The sequence below is a fragment of the Octopus bimaculoides genome, chromosome 9 (assembly GCF_046866305.1).
Source record: "Octopus bimaculoides isolate indiv1 chromosome 9, ASM4686630v1, whole genome shotgun sequence".
Taxonomy (NCBI): Eukaryota; Metazoa; Mollusca; class Cephalopoda; order Octopoda; family Octopodidae; genus Octopus; species Octopus bimaculoides.
The window spans coordinates 10,990,483-11,015,482 of NC_142936.1; the positions used below are offsets into that span (position 1 = coordinate 10,990,483).

At 36.0% G+C, this 25,000-nt stretch overlaps 1 protein-coding gene and 1 long non-coding RNA gene across 3 annotated transcripts in view; one reads left to right on the forward strand and one right to left on the reverse strand.

The window, feature by feature from the left end:
- LOC106877345 (sodium-dependent noradrenaline transporter) overlaps positions 1-8,878 on the reverse strand; it is a 179,796-nt gene extending 170,918 nt beyond the window's left edge. Inside the window, exon 1 of the mRNA XM_089357130.1 lies at positions 7,846-8,878. The gene's annotated coding sequence lies outside the window, so the exon portion shown is untranslated. The remainder of the gene's footprint in view (positions 1-7,845) is intronic.
- The window catches only part of LOC149133982 (uncharacterized), a 126,108-nt gene that overhangs the window by 60,414 nt on the left and 40,694 nt on the right, over positions 1-25,000 (forward strand). For both annotated transcript variants that reach the window (XR_016243028.1, XR_016243029.1), the window contains exon 2: positions 24,669-24,795. This is a non-coding gene — a long non-coding RNA (uncharacterized LOC149133982). The remainder of the gene's footprint in view (positions 1-24,668; positions 24,796-25,000) is intronic.

Sequence of the window (25,000 nt, forward strand, 5' to 3'; positions counted from 1 at the left end):
ACATATATATATATATATATATATATATATATATTCATATAAGTAAGCCTCTCTCTGTGTATGCGTGTGTGTGAATGTGTCATCAGTTTGGTGCTCATTGTTGTTTGTGACATGCATATGCTTACTATGATATTAATTTACAACTTCTATGAGTATTATTTCCGACATTTATTGTGTGGCATTATATGTGTGGTCCTCTCATATTTTCCTAATTTGTTTTGTGTTGCATGAATGAATAGATGGATGGATGGATGGATGGATGGATTGATTTATCTGCAGTCAATCTCGAACTTTCGCTAACTATAAATTAGATAGAAGAATCCGTCTCAAAATAATCAAACCGTAATACACAAAAATCCTATAAAGGTTAATTAAGCATGCATCATTAAATGAGTCCGGTGCTAGCTTTATGAAGTATAACAAATAACATGTGCATAACAACAGACTCAAGAATAACGTTTATTTAATGAAGAGTATGGCACAAGGGAGTAGTTTTCTTTAGTTTGACAGATATACAAAACTAGTGTACTTTTCAAAAAATAATATGTATTCTAGCATCAAAATCGTTAGCACGCCGGGCAAAATGCATAACGGCATTGTGTCCGTTGTTACGATCTGAGTTCAAATTCCGTCGAGGTAGACTTTGGCTTTCATCTTTTTGGAGTCGATAAAATGATAATGTATCATCTGAATTCGATGTAATCGGCTTACCTGCTCTCCTAATATTGCTAGCCTTGCGCTAAACTTTGAAATCAATATAGACAAGAGCTGTATAACTTCACAAAACGAACGCTGGAAGAGTAAAGAATCAAACAGCAACTTGGAATGTCAATTGTTCTAACGGGCAAACAAATGTATTGTACCAAAAGTGCCTATGATATACATTTATTTTTGGTACCCGCACAACAGTTGTTAACATCGCGACATGTACGCACTATCAGTCATCTTCTAAGATGTCTTGTAATAGATTTTCAAATTGAGTGAGAAACACTCAATTCAACTGTAAATATACACGCAAAATTTGCTCTTTATACTAATACAGTAAGGAAGGCTAGACGTGGACAAAATTACACTGATTTGGACTGTAAATGGTAAGCAACAGAGTAAAGACATGCTGTTGTGCTATTTGTTATACAATAAATCTTCGTATATATGAACTCCTTCAATCAATTAAGTTGAAGTGACAGAAAATCTTTTCTACTATAAGCACGAGGCCTGAAATTTAAGGGGAGGGGATTAGTCGATTACGTCGACCCCAGTGCTCAACTGGTACTTATTTCATCGGTCACGAAAGCATGAAAGGCGAAGTCGACCCCGGCGGAATTTGAACCCAGAGCGTAAAGACGGACGAAATGACGCTAAGCATTTTGCCCGGCGTACTAACGATTCTGCCAGCCGCCTTATTATTATTATTATTATTATTAATAATAATAATAATAATAATAATAATAATAAAAAACTGCAACATCGATATAAAATGAGTAGACATACAAAAAATTATGGAATATACCACCCTTTTATATACGCAAAAAGCAAGGAGAAATAACAGGATAGAGTAAAAATAAAATACCATAAAAATATAAGCAAATAATCTTTTCTACTCTAGGCACAAGGCCCGAAATTGTGGGGGAGGGGGCCAGCCGATTAGATTGACCAGTATGCAACTGGTACTTAATTTATCGCCCCCCCCCTCCAAAAAAAAATGAAAGGTAAAGTTGACCCCGGCGGAATTCGAACTCAAAACGTTAAGTCAGATGAAATACCGTTAAGCATTTCACCCGGCGTGCTAACGTTTCTGCCAGCTCGCCGCCTTATACCTAATATATTCTTTTCTACTCTAGGCACAAGGCCCGAAATTGTGGGGGAGGGGGCCAGCCGATTAGATTGACCCCAGTATGCAACTGGTACTTAATTTATCGACTCCGAAAGGATGAAAGGCAAAGTCGGCCTGGGCGGAAAAAATATAAGCAAACAATATTAACAAAATTACCAAAATAATTATCCAAAGTAATTTTACAGGTAGGTTAGCTGATTTAGGGACAAAACAGCCAGTTATATAATTATGCTGAAGAATTTATGGATGAGTGCTTCTGGACGGGGGTGAGCGTGAGGTGCAATATGATATGAAGAAATTGTGTTCTTCACCTAAGAACGTTCATACACACTCAAACCAAGATCACAAAGGATCCACAGAAGGAATTTGAACTTCCAACTATTATAGCCCCACATCAATCTCTCCTCGTAATGCTTTTCATAAAGCCTATTTAATTTGTAAAAAAAATAAAGACATTATATAGACATACATCCATAGAAATACGTCTACACAAGCCTGCAAACATACATGTAAGTACACACACACACACACACACACATACACACGCACACATTTATATCTATATAAATACACACACCGGTATATATACAGAGAGAGGGAGGGAAAGAAGGAGATAAAAGACAATGGGGGGAGACAAAAAACATACACGTATATATAGCAAACCACATACACACACCTATACATGCATATGTATATATGTGTATGCATATGTGTGTGTATATATATATATATATATATATATATATATACATGTACATATATATATGTATATATATAAATGTATATATATATATATATATATACATGTACATATATATATGTATATATATAAATGTATATATATATATATATATATATACATACATACATATGTATGTATACATATATATGTATATGCATGTATACATATATATATATGTAGGTAGGTATATATATATATATATATATATATATATATATATATATACATACATATGTATGTATACATATATATGTATATGCATGTATACATATATATATATGTAGGTAGGTGTGTCTATATATATATATATATATATATATATATATATATATATATATATATATATATATATATATATATGCATATATACATATATATAATCTTATACACATATATGCTATTTACATTTACATGTGCATACATATACAGAATATACATGTATAAATGCACCCACCTGCGAAGGTATACAAATATATCTAAGCGTCTATATACACACAAAGACTTAAACATAAATTAAACAAACATATATATTATATATATATACACATACATACCTACATATACGTACATACACCCAAATAAATACCTACATACACATTTATATAACCGAATTTGAAGTTTACTGTGATAGCCGCACAATTCTCTGTATCCATATATTATACTGCTCATATATATATATATATATATATATATATACAGAGAGAGAGAGAGAGATACACACATTAGTAAATACATGGATATGCTCAAAAGGTCCCAAAATAAGGTTTGTTTTAAGGATGATGAACACTTCACCCATGCCTCCGGAGGTGAATTATTCAAACCCGAAATAACTCCCCTAAGCACATGGCTATGATGATCCCCCACTACTTCTGCTAGTGATCAGAGGTGCACATATCGTCAGCCACTAAGGGACATGCTCAACTGGTTAAGATCAAGCAACTGACAGGCATATCTGTAGTATTGAGCAGAACATTTGCTGTTGCACATCTTTTATACTATATGATTATTATTATCATTATACACACGAAAGCAATCATGGTTAGGGTGTTGGACTCACGATCTAGCGATTGGGATTTCAGTTCCTAGACCGGGTAGTACGTTGTGTTCTTAAGCAAAATACTTCATCTCACGTTGTTCTGTGATCAATTGGACATACCTGACGCTCGGTACACCGTACACCTGTTCAGACAACGTCGATTTGGTGGAGAAAGTGAGCTGATGACCAGCACGAACATTTGATCACTATTAACAAATCATTTATGCAGCTCGTTCGGCAGATGCTGAACACTTATACGTCGTCTTCGAATGGAGAGTCCATCATCAATATACACACAACCTGTGTGTCATGAGCTGTTTAACGGTTTCTGACTAAATAAAGAAGGAACGACATCGCCAAACCAATGGTATTAGACATTGATATTAACACTGTAACGATATAAACTATTATAACAACCAACATTGTGACTGCAGAGGCTGTAAATTAATGATGATTTCATTTGATTAAACACACAGCTACAGTCGTTTCACGAATGTGTTGTAATTACATATGTTTTCTTACTTCTTCATCTAATACGCTTCATCTAATAATATAAATATTATTTAAATATCATAAAATAATAGTCTTAATGGTATATTAATTTAAATTACATTTGGGTATAGAATAGGTTGTTTAATGTTATTGTTTTGATAAATAGTTAATAATATTTATTTGTATATAGTGTTGTTATAGTTTGATTAAATTGATTATAGGTATGTATTAAATATCAACCAACTGAGAAGTTAATCCCAGAATTATTTGCGATAAGGGCCACAATAAGCCATGAATTCTTACACCAGTCAGTGCAAGACAGAGAATTTTAATTTTATTTATTTTATTTTATTTTATTTTTTTAGGGGGGGTCTGAAAGGTTCAAATGTTTCATTGGTGTTTATTTTACAGACCTTCAAGAATGAAATGTTAATTTGTCTCTGGGGAGAGCGGAAAATAAACATTTAGTTCTATGTTCTACCATTTCTGCCACCACAAACGCTTTGCGATATGATGATGATGATAATAATAATAATAATAATAATAATAATAATAATAGATGGGCTACAGCAAATATTCTGTTCAATACCACAGATTTGCTTGTCAGTTGTTTGACCATAACCAGTTGAGCATGTCCCTTGGTGGCTAACGATATGTGCATCTCTGATCATGAGCAGAAGTAGTGGGGGAGCATCATAGCCGTGTGTTGAGAGGAATTATTTGGGGTTTGAATAATTCACCTTTGGAAACATGGGTGTTTTGCTCAACCTCCTTAAACAAACCTTATTCAAGGACCTTTTGAGCGGGATGGGCTACTCGACCTGAAGAAAATTCTAACTGGGCCCCACCTGCGAGGTTATGCGCTGTTTATCTTGATATAAGATCACCATGTCGCGCAAATATGGTTGTGATGCATGTGCCTGGTGTACCCTTATCAGACGAGTAGTCATGATGGGTATAATGGACTTCGTATATTTTACCCCAGTGTCACTTTGATGGCATGCACTGCTCTCTCACTCAATAGTAATAATTGCTTTTGATTAAACACACAGCTACAGTCGTTTCATGAATGTGTTGTAATTACATGGTATGTTTCTTCACTTCTTCATTTAATATGCTGGTGATGATCTTGTGATATTAGAAGTTGATTCCAGAAGTATTTGCGATAATGGCACGACCAGGTTGTAAAAGTTTTACACTGGAAACTTTGCCAGAAATGAGGATTTGAAGCTAGAAACATATGATGCAATCATCGGGTCGAAAGAGTACCGAAGACGAAAAAAAAAAACGTTTTGTGTGGATCTTTCCTATTCAAACGGCCAAGAAGTTAGAAAAATAATAGACTGGACATAACGATTACAGATAAGGAAAAGCGAAGTTGCTTATTAATCAACGCATCATGCTCGTTTGATTTCACAGTCGAAAAGAAAGAGGACGAAAAACAAAGAGAATACAATTCCTTAAAATTTGAAATAGGTAAAATTTGGAGTATGAGAACTGTCATGGTCGTGTCTATAATAATTGGTGCGGTTGGGAACCGGAAGCAAAGATATAGGCAAATGGCTGAAGGAGATTGAAATACAATTTCTTGTAGGGCTCTTACAAAAAGTCTGTCTCTTAGGGACGGCAAGGATTATCAAGAGGGTTCTAAGCAATTGGAAGACTATTGAAAATTTGTGGATACCTAAGGTTACAGGTAGTAACCCCGCTACCCACATAAATCCTGCCTGGAACAAGACCGGACCTGGGTTAAACCAATAATAATGATGGTGATGATGATGGTGATGATGATGAGGAGGAGGATGATGATGATGATGACGACGATGATAACAACAATCACGATCATAAAGACGGTCAACGGGCAGAGTCGTTAGCGTGTCGGACAAAACGCTTAGCAGCACTTCTTCCGGCTCTTTTAAGTTCGGAGTTCAAACCCTGCCAACATCAACTTTACATTTAAATTTTTCGTGGGATAATAAAATAAAGTACTAGTCATGTACCGAAGTGAATGGTATCGAATAACCCCCTCCCCTCAAAACTGCTTGATGGAGGATTGGCTGAAACGGTAGAGCGCCTGAGAATAAAAAAGTACCTTGCAGTGTTTGTTCAAGTTCTTTACTTTTGGAGTTCTTGTATATTCCGTCGAAGTGAACATTGCTTTTTTCCATCCAGCGGTCAGTAAAATAAAGTATCATCTAAGTTTTGGTTTGATGTGGTCAGCCTTATCTCACCCCTAAATTTGAGGTCTTCTACCCTATTTAGAAACTTATGTTATTTATAACATAGGCAATGGCAGTGATCTGGCAGAAACGTTAGCACGCCGGATGAAATGTTTAGCGGTATTTCGTCTGTCTTTACGTTATGTGTTCAATTTCCGCCGGGGTCGACTTTGCCTTTCCTCCTTTCGGGGTCGATAAATTAAGTAGCAGTTGCGTACTGGGGCCGATCTAATCGACTGGCTCCCTCTCCCAAAATTTCGCGCTTTGTGCCTAGAGTAGAAAAGAATCGTCAGCACACCGGACAAATTGTTCAGTGGCATTTCGTCCGTCTGAGTTCAAATTCTGCCGAGGTCGACTTTGCTTTTTATCCTTTAGAGATCGATAAAATAGTACTAGTTGATCACTGAAGGTCAATGTAATCGACTAACCCTTTTCCTTGCTATCCTTGTGCCAAAAATTGGAAACCATTATTCATAACATAGACCCAAGGTCACAAAAGAAAATTGCATCGGTCCTAATTAATAATCGATACATTGTTTTAACTACTCTTGAACGTTGAAAAGCAAAGTTGAGCTCGGTGGAATTTGAGTTCAGAATGTGAAGAGCAGAAACCAAATATTGCAATACTGTGATCCAATAATATTATATACAACGTTGGGGCGAGCGAGGTATCAATATCATATACGAGTTTTAAAACCTACATGAGGGTTTTAAAAGCGCTGAATAAAATCTTCAAAATATATGTAACTTTATTTAACCTTTCTCCGTTATTATTACGATCGCTGATGATGATGATGATGATGATGATGATGATGATGGTGGTGGTGGTGGTGGTGATTAGAACCTGTTCGATCCTAAACGACTAGATAAAGATATTTCCAAGCGTGATCCACCCGCCCTTTTTTTTTATGTGTATGTTGGATCGTTTTATCTTACGCGTCCTTTTATTTGTTTAAAATATTTCATTCCGAAACAACTTTCGTAATGTAGACCTAAGTTAAGAACATGAATCGATCACACCCCCACCCTCGCCCACCGAATGATACCCCCCGAATTTCTATTTGTATAAACGACAATTAATGACAGTTCGTTGATGAGAAGAAAGTGAAAATGTGGGAACAATTGTATCCTGAATAATGTACGAATAATACTCGGATAAGACACTGAAATCTAAAAGAGTCGAATATATTACATGCCGAAGGGTAGATGTATGCATAAACAATACGGGCAATTAATTAATTCAATTAACATCATATAACCAATACTGATATGTGGATATCCTTTTCAAGAGTATAAAATGTGGTGATCATATAATTACAGGTAGAAAGCGGAAAGGATATAGCAATAACGATATATGTCAAGGGGTACGTAACATTATAGTAACATGAAACAACAGGTATTAAGCGGGTATATTATAATGATAATTATTATAATTATATATATATATATATATATATATATATATATATATATATATATATATATATATATATATATATATATATATATATATATTCCTTACCTGAGCACGGTAGCATCCTTATAAAACAGTGGCAGGTAAATCGAAGCTGATGGTGACGATGAAGCTTTGTATTATTAATGTTTCTGTTATTATTATAATTTGAAGAAGTAGTAGTATTATTATTACTACTTCTACTATAACGATTACGACTACAAAACTACTACAATAACAACAACAACAACCACCACTACTACTACGGTAATACTACTACTGTTACTATTGGTAAGAGGAGTAGTTGTAACGTTTGTGAAAAGTCGTTACTGAACTGAAAAGCGTGTTAACTGACAAACGTTACGGTAGAAGCTTATTTGTCTAGTTAAAAACACATCTATCTGCAAGGCTGATTCAGTGCAGGAGAGCAGTTAAACCATAGATTCTAGACTGGCATCACCAAGAAAGTAGGTCATAGTGATGAGATAACTAGTTTGGGAAGCGGCAATGGTTTTAAATGAGCTGGTGCGGGCCCGTGGGAGCAAGAGTAGCTAGTGAGGACTGCACGAATTTTGCTCAAGCTGGGAACTGATAGAATGATGTCCGGATATATCAGTCAAAGGAAATAAAATCGTTGCAACAATTGTATGCAATGGTAGTTTAGTTTGTTAAGCTGGCAGGCTGGTAGGCTGGATGGGTGAGATGGGTGAATGCTTAGCTGACTAGCTGGCCGACTGACTGGCCAACTGACTGGCGGGCGGGCGGGTTGGCTGCTCGGTCAATCATTCGTTGTTTAATATAGAATTACTCTGCGGGATGATGACGTGGTGATGAATGACGTTGGTGGGGTGGGTGGGGGTATGGGTAATATATCTATGAATCTGCTTCTCTTCAAGTTCTTCGTATATGCAGAGCGTGGGTGGTTGCAGACAAAAATTCCTATTTTTTTTCTTTCTTTTTACTTTTTGTCGAAGGCGGTGTGGGAGGCGTTTTCGATTTCTCTGTTCTAAATCATTTTGATGGGGAGTTTAATTTCTTTAAGTTTATGCTGGGCTGTACGATCCTTCAATTTGTTTTTGCTGTTTTGTTTCGAAACGAAAGAGTCGGTTACAAAATTTTGTTGATTAAAAAGAAAACAGATAGCTAAACTAAAATTAAACTTTCGTTAAAATTTTGGCATATTTGACCAAATTAGCGGACATTCCTCAAATACAAAGGTACTCAAAACCTTAGTTTCTGCAGAATTTGAGATTTTTGATAAGATTAATATAGACAGAACAGATTTAGTAGTCACAGGTGATAGCGCTGATTAGCAACTACCAAAAGAAATTAACCTTCTCAACCACAGCTTGGAAAATTTTCGATTTAAATAGTATAATTTTGGAGGAACCGAAGTTATATATTTTGGGTATTGTTACAGCATGGTATATGTGACAGAAAACTAGTCTACAATTTCTCTTTTTGTGATATAATTAAAGAGTGGGGAAATTATTCTTGAATGGGAGTGTAAAGCCGATTGCAGAGTCATAGCAACAAAATATTATGTCTCCTTTATAGCATTCTCAACTCGTAACTATTGGTTGGTTTACAAGAATAAAGTTTAGTTGGGTGCTATTTTGCAGTGGTTTAAATTCAAGTATGGATAGTGAAACTGATTAATTTCTTCAAAATGATTATTTTTTGAGCAGAAAAGAATAAATGAAAATGGAAAACTGCGAAGTTCTTTTCAAGAGACACAAGTAATACAAAGCAGATGAAAAAGTCATTGATTAGGGACTAAATTATTTTCAATTTTGGTTTACAGTAAACCTATTTGTCAAGAATTGTATAAAATATCTGGATTTGAAACTACCGAGACTTCAGCATACTGCTAACCCATTATGCCACCTTGCAAAACTCCAACTAATGTTGTCTATTCTCATTACAATTGAATTGAATTATATCAACGCTTACCGTGAATATGGTTAATATCTATATTAGATGCAAAATAATAACCATTTTTAACTGGATTGTCGAAACTTCGAAACCAGATTCCTAGTTCGTTCAACATTATTCGGCTAGGTTTATGTATGTCACTAATACATTGAATAATTTTGTCATTGATTCGGATTAGAATCATCAGAGAAACTAACATTGAAATTGAGAAATGATCCTTTTTTTCTTTTCTTCTTTTTTGCGATTACCATTTTCCCGAAGATCACAGCGTATTTGTCCACTTAGATCTCTTAGCACAAATTTTTCGCTATTGGCCATTTTTTTTTTCGCTCAATTAAAACTAATAATTTCCAGAAGCAATGAAAACAATTGTCAGATCATTAACACATTACTGGGTCGATAAACTGATGAAGTAACAAACTACGTGAACTCGAATCAGTGAACTGCTTCTCTATTCTCAGAAAGCAAGTTCTTTCTTCTAGTTAAAAAAATTAATTCTTTCAATAATTAATTACACGAAATTAGAAATGGTTGTAAATACAAAGCTTCTTATGTAATAAGACGTTGACATCTTTCGAGTGAAAGGATTCCTGGAAATATTTGCTAATTAGGCACCATTCCAATTACTCTTGTAAGTAAAATGAAACTAAGATTGACAAACAGAGTTTTCCTTCATTTACGAGTCAAACTAAGCAAATGATTAGGATTGATATAAGGAAAATGTGAGGTGGGTACATTAAAAATCAGATATGTGAGAACAACATACAAAATCATTGTTTTATATTAGTAACTTAATGAAAAGACTCGAGACTGTTTTAATATATATATATATGTATATATATGTCCAAATTTGGGCAAATGCGTTTATTTTTTTCAATATTTAATTTTGCTTGCAATAGCCGATCTCCAGCTGCTTCAGATGAAAATTGTCAAAGTGTAGTACAACGGTTTAGCATTTTTCAAAAGTATAGTAAGCCCCACATACGACAGTTTAGCAAAAATATTTCTGGCTGAAAATATCATGGAGTTGCGATTTTATGCACTCAACAAAGTATTTTTGTTAAGCTGAAACTGTTGGTAATGTAAAACAAAAAAAAAAAAATGGAATGGTGAAACTATATTTTCGTTTTCTGAAAAAGCAACGTATTGGACTCACGACCCTTGCGTAATAGCAACGATATATACATAGAGAGATAGATATATAGATGTGTGTGTGTGTGTGTGCGTGTGCGTGTGTGTGTGTGCGTGTGTGTGTGTGTGTGTGTGTGCGTGTGTGTATGTGTGCGTGTGTGTGTGTGTGTATACAGAGAGAGAGAAATAATCAGGTTTAGGAAGATAGTATCATGACAAACATGTACAACGAAAACGGAAAGACAATTCAAAACAATTCCAAGTTACAATGATGTAAATACATAATTCATTCTATAACTTCACTGGATACGAAGATTAAAGTTGTTCTTTTTTTCTTTCAATCTACGGAGAAATGTCTAAATTAGCCCTGTTTGTACATACATTATATCATATCTTGATATTGTGTGCATCGAGGTCCTTATTGACGGGCTCCTGATATTTAAAATAAAGTATTAACACTTACATTATGCAAATTAGCAGCTCCACTTTTCTGTAGCTACTGTAATTGTTGTGAATATAAACAGATTAGCTGATTGCCTCTCTGGGATTGGTATAATTGATGTAGACGCCTCTGATGAGAATCCATAACATTAGAAAATCGATTGAGGCTGTTCGTTTCTTTTCGGTCAACAGAGAAACAGCTAAATTAAGCCATCTTTCTATATGTACTATACTGGTTACATAAAGTATATGCAATAGTAGAGCAAAAATTTACATCGTAACTGAGATGCATTTAGTTCTTAATGTAAATTTCAGTGAATCGAGGACATATGCATATTCTTTTACAAAACAAATCGAGTACAGTAATCACTCGCCATATCGCGGTTCACCTATTGCACCTTCATTACATCACGTATTTTATATATATATATATGTTGATTTATATCGCGAACTCATCGCGGGTTTCTGCAGGTGATAGGTATTTACATTTTTTTTTTTTTTAGATCTTTAACTATTTCTGTAGTAAAATAAGAATTATTGCGCCTAAGAATTAATATATTATTAATAAATTAATAAATATACAGTACAGTACTGCACTGTATAACACATTAATTAAAATATATTAAAAGGAAATTCGTTGTGCACCATAGATGAATGAAAAAAGAATCGCACATACAGTATGGAAAACGAAACTCCTAAGAGTGTGGGGAAATTTTATTAAAGTTTAAGTATATAAAAATAATAAAATAAATATATACAAATTATAAAATTAATTTTAAAAAATCTACAGTACTATTTCTTATTTCTTTATTGCTCACAAGGGGCTAAACGTCCCTTGTAACTTAGCAGTTCGGTAAAAGACCCGATAGAATAAATAGTAGGCCCTCGAAGAATGAGTCCTGGGTTTGTTCGACTAAAAGGCGAATAAATCATATTAATATATTTATTTCTTTATTGCCCACAAGGGGATAAACGTGGAGAGGACAAACAAGGACAGACAAAGGGATTAAGTCGATTAAATTGACCCCAGTGCGTAACTGGTACTTAATTTATCGACCCCGAAAAGATGAAAGGCAAAGTCGACCTCGGCGGAATTTGAACCCAGAACGTAACGGCAGACGAAATACTGCTAAGCATTTCGCCTGGCGTGCTAACGTTTCTGCCAGCTCGCCTACAGTTCTATTTCTGCTTCGCAGATTTTCACCTATCGCAGGGGGTTTGTGATAATCGCGATAGTCGTGAGATTACTGTATATCTATGTTTTTGATGTTTTGAATATTTCCCAACATGAACAAGGTGTATATAAACAGTAAGATTGTCCTCCTAGAACTGTGTCTATTGTCCAGTTATGAAGACTTTACGCGTCGGTATATTTCTATCAACGTCTAACTGCTAGAAACAGGATCCCTTGTTTATCTGTAATTTTACTGGCTTCAGTCACTGAAGTGCTGCCATACTAAATTTAGGAAATGGAGTAGATAAAATCCAGGCTGCATATGTTTCCCAGCCAGTAGAAGCTCGGAAATAGTAATTACTCAAACGAGGTGTACTCATCAGCACCTCGCTCCCTCGTTTGGGTAATTACTACTTCCGAGGTTCTGCTAGCTCGGAAATATATGTAGCGTGGATTTTATCTGCTTCATTTCCTAAATTTGGATTTTTATTCGCATATACAGCAACCCCAGTTGCTAACCATAAACTATAAAATAACTTTTTTCAGCTTATTGAACTTCGATATGGGAAAAATTTACAACATTCTACGTCAATAAACCACTTTGATCCTTGAATCTTACCTTTACATATTACTGCATATATAGATATATATAGATATAGATATATATAGATATAGATATATATAGATATAGATATATTTATATTTATATATACGTGTCTATATCTATTCGCGTATGACCGTGTGAAAATATAAAATTTCACATCAGAAGTTAAACATAAAGTCTTGTACATTCAATATCTATCTTGAAATGTTATTTAAATTTATATCTGAAAATATATATATTCAAAGTTCAATCGATAAAACCTAATACAAAACTGAAATATATCAGATATCTTTATCAAAAGTATCTTGTCTAAATCTTCTACATTAACAGTTCTAGTTCTATGAAATTCAAAATATCTCCAAATATTTCACCAGCTTTAATAAACGTGAAGTCTTGCGGCTGTTTTCTATCATACTACCGATTGCTAGCAACCATGATTCCCTGGCTGCCATCGTTCTAACTATGGGGCAGCCATGAACAGTGACGAAATTTGTTAGAATAAAGGAAAACAATTTCATTGTCCAATTGCCTAAAAGGAAGGAACCGGAAGTTCGAGTAACGATTAGTGTGTCAGGTTTAGTGATAACTTTCACACAGTTACAACATATTATGGCGTTTCTAATACTGCAATTACATGCATTTAGGCTGCAACTTTGACGGTGTTGTTCGGCTGTCTGAATAATACAAGTTTGGATTGCAGTCATCTCTATGACTTGAAGGAAATTTTGACAGATTTGCTACTCTGTATTAATAACTTAAATGCTGCTGTTGGAACGGTGCACAGTTTATTGAGCGTTAAAATGTTACAGTTACAATTTACTGCGTATGTATGTGTGTGTGCGCGTGCGTGTGTGTTTGTGCGATTGTGTGGGTGTGCGTATGTGAAAGAGTGTTTTTCTGTTGGTGGATTTGTGTGCTTACGTCTGGGTGCATCAGTGCAGCATTTTTAGTTAATGCATGAGATAAAAATGGACGATGTGCACAGGTCATGAACTACAGACGATGCATTCTGGGTATATTAGTGTCGCAAATTAATACTGAATAATCGTCGAGAGAGACAGAAATTTGGTGCGTGTATTTGAGCGTGCGTGGGTATATTATACCTATACATTTTTATGCATGTGTGAGTGTGTGTACTAGATGCTACTGAGAAGTGTCGTTTCAACAATTTTTTAGGGCAACTTAATAAAATGTTCCCACTAACAAAATGAAACCTCTTACAGATATCTTTTATATAATATATTTATATTGAAATATGTTCTAGATTAATCCTCAAATAGACCACCATGATCTTATACAAATCTAAGGAGCATTGATGTATGATTTCATAGGATACCAGACCAGCGTTCTTTAATTGAATTATCAGAAAAACAATTAATTAGGTTTCAATGGCGCAGATTATCTAGCTGCTGGGAGGTAATCAGTAAAATTGACAGATGATATATATCAGTTTGCAATACTGAATTCAGAAACGTTATCAGTAATAAATAGCATCATATACATGGGGAGATTGCCTCGGGGTTCAGAAACCGGAGATAAGAGTTGGCCTAGTAAACCGCGGAGCTCCGTGAAAGGAAATTATAAAATGCAAGGAAAAAAAAGACGATATAATTATAAGAAGCTGATTTATCTAAATAAAGAATATTCCATTTTAACCCTTTGGTCCAGTAAGTATGCTTTAACGGGTGTGATTTCGTTTGACCTCCACCATAGGAAGACTTAAAAGCGGGCACTCATATGGTTCTGTTTACAGATGAAAATAAAGATATCCTTACCAATTGGCAAGCAGTAAGCACAAAACCATATCCGCCTGCTTTTGCGTTTTCTAGGTGAGAGTCAAATGAAATCATATCCGTCTAAAAGCATATTCACGGGTTCAAAATGTTATAAGAAAATAACATCAGAAAAACAAAATTGAGTTTAAGGGGTATAGGAACATGTGGTTTAATCTCTTCTTTGCTATGTACACAATGATTCGAACCACCGAAAGAACTACAATTTCTGGGTCACTTATATTTAGACAGCTAATTCCTGATCTCATAAATTGACGTGTATTCTGTGGACCAAAATCTTTTTCTTGTCGTGTTCACTGAATGGTGATGAAAGAAATGGTGTCACAGTGTTCAAACTACGGTCTTCGCTCCTTCAAACAAACGATTTAAAAAGAGAAAGGGGCAGACGGAGAGAGAGAGAGAGAGAGAGAGAGAGAGAGAAATCAGTATTGCTGATCCTTTATGTGTCGACTCCGAAGAAATGAAAGAAAAGTTGGCCTCGGCAGGTTTTGAACTCAGAGCGTAGAATGCAAAAACAAACAAAGCAACAAATTCTATCCGTTGCTCTAACTACTCCGCCACTTTCCCCTCCTTATAAACCAAAATAAGACAAACTAAATAGCGGTGTTCCTTGACGACAACAAACATTCTTCCCTGGTAACTTATTTTCCATACTAAAACACTTAGTTATTTTTTATCTTTTATTCGTTTCAGTCATTGGACTGTGGCCATGCTGGGGCACCACATTGAAGAGTTTAGTCAAACAAACCGACCCTCCCTCCACTCCAGTGCTTATTTTCAAACCTGGTACTGATTCTATCGTTCCATTTTGTCGTACCGCTAAGATACGTGAACGTAAAATAAATAAATAAACATCGGTTGTCAAGGGGTTGTGAGAGCAACATAAAACAAAAGACACACACATATACATACATACACATACACACACACAAATACGTGACATGCTTCCACACAGTTTCCGTCAACCGAATTCACTTACAAGGCGTTCGTCGAACGGGCTCTATAGTAGAAGACATTCGTCCAATGTTTGCCGCGCAGTGGGATCGGATCGAACCTGAAACCATGTGGTTACAAAGCAAACTCCTCAACTACACAGCCATGTCAGAGCCTATTTGTCATACTCGAAGATATCGGAGAATCGATTTCACATCAATCTATAAATCGTTTAAGTGAAGAGTTACCGTCGACTGAATCTTTCTCTCTCTGTCTCTCTCTGTCTCTGTCTCTCTCTCTCTCTCTCTCTCTCTCTCTCTCTCTCTCTGTCTCTGTCTGTCTGTCTGTCTGTCTCTCTCTCTCTCTCTCTCTCTCTCTCTCTCTTTCTCTCTCACTCTTTCTTTCTTTCTTTCTCTCTCTCTCTCTCTCTTTCTCTCGACGATCCAGAAATGAAAGAAGTTAAGGTCAACATAGGCAGTTCTTGAACTCAGAATGTGGATGAATAAAGATAACTTTTTATTATGCATTTAAAGCAAGATTCAATCGTTATTCCCACATCACTACTCTCTTTCTTGCTTGCTTTCTTTCTTTTTCTTTTCTTTCTCATTCTCTCGCCATCATTCTCTACATACGTATACGTGTGTGTGTGTCAGTGTGTGTGTGTGTATGGGTGGATTTGTGAGCGTTCATGCGAAATAAATACATACATACACATACACACACATACATATATACATATGTATACATATACATACATACAAATATATATAAATATATAAATGCATATATATTATTACAAATTTGGGATTTGTATATATATATATATATATTCATATATATACACACAAACTCATTCCTACATATACATATAAACATGTATATATATATATATATATATATATATATATATATATATATATTACATAAACATACATGTATGTATGTATTTATGCATGTATGTGTGTGTGAGTGCATGTATGTATGTATGTATGTTGCTTCAAGTATCTCAGGTTGAAGAAAATTACTTGACGACCCCGCCCAGATTCCATTCACTGACGTTGCTTCTGTTTACCGTTCGAGAACGTATATTTACTCAGTATATTTACTGAGATCACTAAATAGGATTTACATTTCCCCTCCCCCTCATCTTATCCCTTACCGCCCACAAATATCTAGTCACACTACGGTGGTGGTATTTGTGGTGGTGTTTGTGGTGCTTGTGGTGGCGGCGGCGGTGGTGGTGGTGGTGGTGGTGGTGGCAGTGATCAGTGGTGGCGTTGGCATTGGTTGGTGGTGGTGATGGTGGTAGTGGTTATGGTAGTGGTGGTGGTGGTGGTGGAGGTGGAGGTGGTTTTGACATCAGTTAGTTGTGATGGTGGTAGTGGTGATGGTGGTATTGGTTGGGGTGAAGGTGGTGGTGGGAGATAGACGAAGATATTTTGATAACATCCTTCTCGCTTCTTCTTCTGCAACTACTGTTACTATTACTACTACTACCATCACCACCATCATCACCACCTCCACCACCACCACCACCACCACCACCATCATCACCATCACTACCACCACCACCACCATCACAACTATTCTTTTGTTCTCTTCTTTCTCTTATTATTATTTGTTTCAAATATAGGCACAAAGCCAGCAAACTCGAGATGAAGGTTTTTCTCGATATCATCGACCCCAATACTTCAACGGTACCTTATTTTATCGACCCTAGAAGGATAAAAAAAAAATCAAAGTTGACCTCAGTGGGATTTGAACTCAGAATGTAAGTGCTTGGAGTAAGTGACGAAAAGTAACTTTCCCTCGCTTTAACGATTCTGCCAGCTTACCGCCTTAATTGGTTCTTATTTAAGCACGATACCAACTATTTTGAGCGGATTGGGTAAGTGGATTGGGTTAGTTATCGACTCCATATATGGCTGGTACTTTATTTTATCAATCCAGAAGGAATGAAACCAAAATTGACTTCGGCGGGATCTGAACTCAGAACGCCGGAAGATATACCGCAAGGTATTTTTCCAATATCCTAATGATTCGGCCAGTATTCTGCATTCACTGTTATTACTAATAATATCAACTGGGTGGCAGATTGTTCAATGTGTTCTTTCAAGTAAGGTGTGATTTCAGGAAAACATGGCTGTTATTTCCAGCAGATCAAGAGTGCGCGCGTAGAAGCTCCTGTCCTGAGAAATTATTACTCGTAAGAAATTACAATCAGTAATATACAGCGGTGATTTTGCCAAGTCGTTAAAACATTGAAAAGATTACCTTTCGATAGTTGCTCCAGCTTAAATCATACTGAAGATTTCCAAAAAGAATGAAATAGTGCAATACATAAATACCACTAACTAGAAATTGTAAGAACTTCGTAATAGATAAATCTTATAAATCCTCTAAATCCTTAATTTCAAATTCAAATTTCTAATTCCGTTTCGTGTCATGAGCAAATGGTTATCCTCCCTGAATTAACGGTCATAAGAGGGCATCACATATAGAATTAGTATAAATATTATTATAAAAAATTATTATTATAAAGAAAATTTTCCCATTTTTGGTGAGTATGTCTTTAATATCTACCATAGACGGAAGAAGGCTACAAATTCGAGGAAAAGGTGTTGACAATCAGATCAACTCCACTACTTGACTAGTACTTAATTTTGTCGAGTCTCGGAAGCAGGAGATGCAAAGTTGGTCTCTGTGTAATTTGAACTCAGAACATATAGGACCATAACTAAATATCTCGTGGCAATTTGTTCACCACTCTGCGATTTGTTGAGAGGCCCAAGACAAGGTAAAACATACTCAACAATACCCTCCTTTTCTGCCAACATCTACGAAGGTGCTGAAACGTTCCTGGCTTTAAGGGTGTCGCGAAAGGCCTGGCTGGAGGCCCAACCTTCCAAGTTCTTTAACAAGGCTTAGAAAAACTGAAGGACTGCTGCAATAAGTGTGTGACTCTGAGAGGGGAATATGCTGAATAAAACTATAATTAACAGATCATTGTGTATTTTCTTTTACCCAAAGCCGGCAACTTTTCAGCAAGCCCTCGTACATATTTTGGCCTTCTGTTTCTGTTAGTAATCATTACAGCATCGGTTAAAATGTCTTCTGCTATTTTAATCAAACGTCCCTTAACGTTCCTGGTTCAGTTCCCACTGGGGTTAATTTTGAGCTTTGTTTAGAATAATTATAATTATTCATTTTCTCCATGTTTTTCTTCTTATTTTTCTTCTACCATTTTCTCTTCTTTTCCACGGCTTTCCTTCGTCATCGCCATAGTCATCGCTGTTGTAATTGTATAACTAACTCCTTGACGTTCCGAGTTGAACGTATCAGATTGGATTATTATTTCTACTTTGTGCTCACGCGCGTTGGAATCAGTGTATATACGTGGGTGTCGTGCGTGTATCACTATGAGCGTGTACGCATGAATCTTTGCGTATGTGCGTGCATGTGTGTGTGTGGATGTGTAGGGGTGTGTGTGTGTAATGATAACTGTAACATTTTTACTTTGGAGTAGGTAACAGCAAATAATCGGTGGTTATGCGGAGAGAAACCAATGAGGTCGGTGGTGAAGAAAAAAAAGAAATAAAATATAAAAGATTAGATGAGTTGATGTCAAGGGAGGTGTGTTGGGCCGGGATGGGTGGAGCTAGCTGTTTAGTTTTGATGTTTACATAAGAAGACGATCTTCTCTTACGCTCATATATTACACATTTATGAACATTTCATTTCTGTGCGTATGTACAACTACACACACATATAGATATATACATATATATATATATATATATATATAATATATATATATATATATATATATATATATACGCATATAGATAGATAGATAGATAGATAGATAGATAAGGCAGCGAGCTGGCAGAATCGTTAGCACGCCGGGCGAAATGCTTGGCGGTATTTCGTCTGCCGTTACGTTCTGAGTTCAAATTCCGTCGAGGTCGACTTTGCTTTTCATCCTTTCGGGGTCGATAAATTAAGTACCACTTACGCACTGGGGTCGATGTAATGGACTTACTCCCTTTGTGTGTCATTGTTTGTCACCTCTATGTTTAGTCCCTTGTGGGCAATAAAGAAATAAGATAGATAGATAGATAGATAAATAGAGAGAGATAGATAGATAGAGAGATAGAGAGATCTGTGGTTGTATATCTATGTGTGCACGTAGAGAGAGAGAGTGTGTGTGAGTGAGTGAGAGATTGAGGAAATGATGATAATAGATAGGTCTAGAAATAACGGATAGATATACATATATTAATGCTTGAATACATACATACATACATACATACATACACGCAGAAGAAGAATATAGATAAATCGATTGATCGATTGAGATAACGCGAAAGTCAACGAAAAAGAAATGAGAGGAAAAACTGTGAGAGAGTTGTATATGCAGTTACAAATTGCCTAACATTGTTATCAGACATTCTGACTATTGTCTTCCTTTTCCTCATTTGATTCTTGCAGAGTGAGTAAAATCAACATAACCTCTGAGATATATATATATATATATATATATATATATATATGTGTGTGTGTGGAGAGAGAGAGAGAGTTCTTGCAATGCACCTAGCTGTTGATAGATATATATATATATATATATATATATATATATATATGTTTTAATTGGAGTTTAATTGGTACTTATTTTATCGAACCCTGAAGGATAAACGACAAGGTCAAACTCAGCGGCATCTGGGCTCTAAACGCAAAGACGAACGAAATGCCACAAAGCATTTTGCACGGCGCGGTAACGATTTTGACAGCTTACCACCTGCTCTCTCTCTCTCTCTCTCTCTCTCTCTCTCTCTCTCTCTCTCTCTCTTTCTTTCTCTCTCTCTTTCTCATAATAATGTTGTCAAATATTGGCAAAAGGCCAGAAATTTTGTGGGAATTTGCTAGATCCATTACATCGATCCTAGAACTCAGCTGGTGCTTATTTTATCGACCCCGAAAGGATGAAAGACAAAGTCGAACCCGGCGGAATTTGAACTCGGAACGTAGAGTTTTTTTGCCCTGCATGATAGCGATTCTGCTAGCTTGCCCCCACCCCCACCCTCTCTCTCTTATAATAATGGTTTCAAATTTTTCCACAAGGGCAGCCATTTTGGATTAGGGGATGCGTCGATTACATCGATCCCAGCGTTCAACTGGTGCGTTATTTATCGGTCCCGGAAGGATGAACGGCGAAATCGACCTCGGCGGAATTTGAACTCAGAACGTAGCGACGGGCGAAATACCTATTTCTTTACTGCCCACAAGGGGCTACACAGAGAGGGGACAAACAAGGACAGACAAACGGATTAAGTCGATTATATCGACCCCAGTGCGTAACTGGTACTTAATTTATCGACCCCGAAAGGATGAAAGGCAAAGTCGACCTCGGCGGAATTTGAACTCAGAACGCAGTGGCAGACGAAATACCGCTAAGCATTTCGCCCGGTGTGCTAACGTTTCTGCCAGCACGCCGACGGGCGAAATACCGCTAAGCATTTCGTCCAGCGTGCTAACAATTGTGCCGGCTCGCCACCTTTCTCTCTCTTGTAATAATGACATCGTGTCAAACATATTAATTACATTTGGGTATTTGTACAGAGTAAATCGAAGCTAGTTAGGAAACAAAGCACTCTTGTCAAACAGCATTTACCACACCCACTTAAAACGCACTCACGCATGCACAGTCTATATACACATGCACAAATACACATACACACACACATATACACATTGCGTTCACCCATACATATACGTTCGCACCTGTCAGCATATATAAAATCATTATACGCACGTACGCTCAGATTTTTTTTTTATTCTACGTATGTTGATGTTGTCTTATCTGTTAGAATACTTCGTTCTGGTCTTGACAATAAAATATTGTAACAGAAATTCGCATAATAAACAAAACAGATACGTGGATGGAACACAAGAATACGGTTAGCAGTAAACTGTCTAAAATATTACACAAAATAAGAAGGATTATAATAACATGACACAAATAACTCATCAACTCAGCACGAGGTATTAATATTCTTGGCATAACACTATTCCTTGGTGTTCGAGATAATCTTAAAACGGTTGGAGAATATCATCCTAATAAGGCAACGAACATACGTTAAACTTTAACGCATCGCAGCTGAAATAAAGCCGATGTACTTTAACGGTTAAAGTACATCGGCTTTATTTCAGCTGCGATCTTTGTAGCTTCTTTGTAAATGGAGTACATTTTGTTATTGTTATTGTTGTAGCTGTGGTTTTTTTCCCCATTATTATAATTCAATTTGCAACAAGAAAACGTTTGCTTTGTGGGAAGGACTGTTCCAACGAAGTCGCGTATTGTCCTTGCTTTCGAAACGCGGTGTAGATGGAACAGGGACAACTGATGAAGGGAAATATTCCTTTTTTTCGTTGTTCAAAAACAAGTTCGTTTTCTGTTTTCGTTCCTCATTGTGTTTAACGTTTTTTTGTGATGTTCTGTACCCATATATGCATGTATGCATACACATAGATGTAGGTATGTACATATATGTATGGATATAAACATATATTAATATATTATTTATTATATATATATTATTTATTATATATATATATATATATATATATATATATATATATATATATATATAGTGTGTGTGTGTGTGTGTGTGTGTGTGTGTGTGTGTGTGTGTGTGTGTGTGTGTGTGTAACGACTTAATTTGAAGAGAAGTCGGAAAGTCACCAAAATACGGCTATGAACTTCTAATGATGATTATGCATCGGAGAAATGAATGAATGAAGAACAATTAACTATGAAGGCGGTGCCCCCCCCCCCCCCGCATGGTCGCAATCAAATGAATGAAACTAAAATACTAAAGGTAAGAAACTAAGTTACAACTTCAGCTGAAGTGGCAAATGATTGCTTCAATACGGGTCACGTGGCGGTCTAGTGAGACGTTAACAGTGCGATCTGAACATACGGGGTTTTATTTGATTTCAAATGAAGACTCTTATCGTTTTTTACAATTATCTCATCTTTATAATGTACTAAATTTATGATAGCGTAAATTTTTGAAATCCACAAGGTCAGCTCCTTGTTGCAGTGTGGTAGTTTGTGAACCTCAAAGACCCTGAGAGCGATGCCATCGAAGCACAAGCTTTTGGTAGGTCCTCTCATGCTGGATAGGCCGAAAGGTAAAAGATAGGGTAATATCGACCACCCCTTGCAGACGCCGCCAACTGGGGATCATCGCAGTCTTATCATTAATGGCACGAAACTGTGTAATGCCTTCTGGCTGATAACTGATGAGGAATTGAGGGACCTTCTGCGTTTGTTTTCCGTCCGTTAGTGCACTTAATATACGGTTTCCCTTCGTCTGTGCATTTATACGTTTTTTTTTTAGTTTGAAATTCTGTGTCGGTTTTTCGTTTGAGCATTTACTATACATTATTTCACTTATTGTGTGTGTGTGTGTGTGTGTGTGTGTGTGTGTGTGTGTGTCGGAGTATTTTATTTCACTTCCATTTTATTTGCTTAGAAATTTGGAAATTTTCCTATACCTGTATATTAAAAATCTAAGGAACAATTCATTCATTTCTCCTGACAAACCTTATAATTTGTACTAATATATAAATATTTAGATAGATAGATAGATAGATAGATAGATAGATTCATGTATTGTTGATGTCCTTATGTTCTGTATATATAAATACATATATTGTTTTAGGGCTGTAATTGCTCTACTTCTGAGACTCAGTTTAGTTGTTTGTTTATTTCTGTTTTCGTTTTGATTTGTATTCTTTTTCTCTCTAAATATCTCAACTTACATTTGAAAGAACATTGATAGAATGTTCGATTAAATTCCTCGTATGACATTCAGGTAGTTGTACCTTTACACGTTTAAAGGAGTAATTTGTTACAGAGACTTCTGTGAGAAGCAGACGTTTGTCATAATTTCACATTTGTTTTTCGAAATGTGAAGTTCTGTACGTTCAGGATTGCTAAAGATTATAAATATAAACAACCCAGGCTTAAGGTGTGTGCGTCTTTATATGTATATGCATGTGTGTATTATTGGTGACTGTATATTTGTGTGTGTGTGTGTGTGTGTGTGTGTGTGTGTGTGTGTGTGTGCGTGTGTGTATGTGTAAGTACGTATGTGAAATTTGAACACAATTTTTTTAATTTTGTTCTTTTTAAGTTTATCATTTCGCCACACATTTATTGTGTGTGTGTGTGTGTGTGTGTGTGTGTGTGTGTGTGTGTGTGTGTGTGTGTGTGTGCACAGCTTCTAATGCTGGAGATGTACTACGATGTCAACTGTTCACTACCAGTGAACTAAAGTAACACCCCTTATTTTTCGAGCACCATCCGGAGTATTCGATCGGTTCCAAGTAGTGGTTTTCTGCTAGTGCTCCACCCTTATTGCAGCCCCTATTTGTTCCATGTACTTCTCAAGATTCTTACATTATTATTATTATTATTATTATTATTTACATTCAATCTGTATTTTTGCTACAATCGCTTGCCGATACACACCCAGCGTCCTAGGGCGAGTGAAGGATAAGAGATGTTGCAATATGACTGAAAGCTTGGGGAGGGGAAGTTGCAGGGGATGTAGCGAAATATCTTCATGAAATACAATACAGACATTTAAATTGATAGGATTTTTCTAAGGATATGAGCAGTACTTATCAACACAATCTTTTGGATTTCTCTGCGACATAGTTCTCCTGGGATGTTATCTAGATGTTTCTGCCATCCCTTTTTTATCATACCTAAGGCACCGACAATAACAGGAACAGCTCTCTCTTTAAGATTCCTTTTGTATTTCAATTTCCAAGTCCTTATATATACTTAATTTGTCAAATTCCTTTACAGGTATATTTTTATCAGTGGGAAGACTTACATCTATTAATCTACAAGCATTTTCTTCCCTGTCCTTGATGACTATATCTGGCCGATTAGCCTGGATCATTCTGTCGGTGTTGACTGGAAAATCCCAGAGGTTAGTAGCATTTTTACTTTCGTTAGTTTTTCTTCTTTCAGTTTTGTTTCCATATCTTGCCAAGAAACACATTGTATACATTGATAAGCTATTAAAATAAACATACCAGGTTGTTTGCAAAATCATATAAAGTTATGTACAAAAAAAAAACTTATATGGAACGTTGTCGTTCTTACAGCTGCAATACTCTTCTCAATACGTGTGA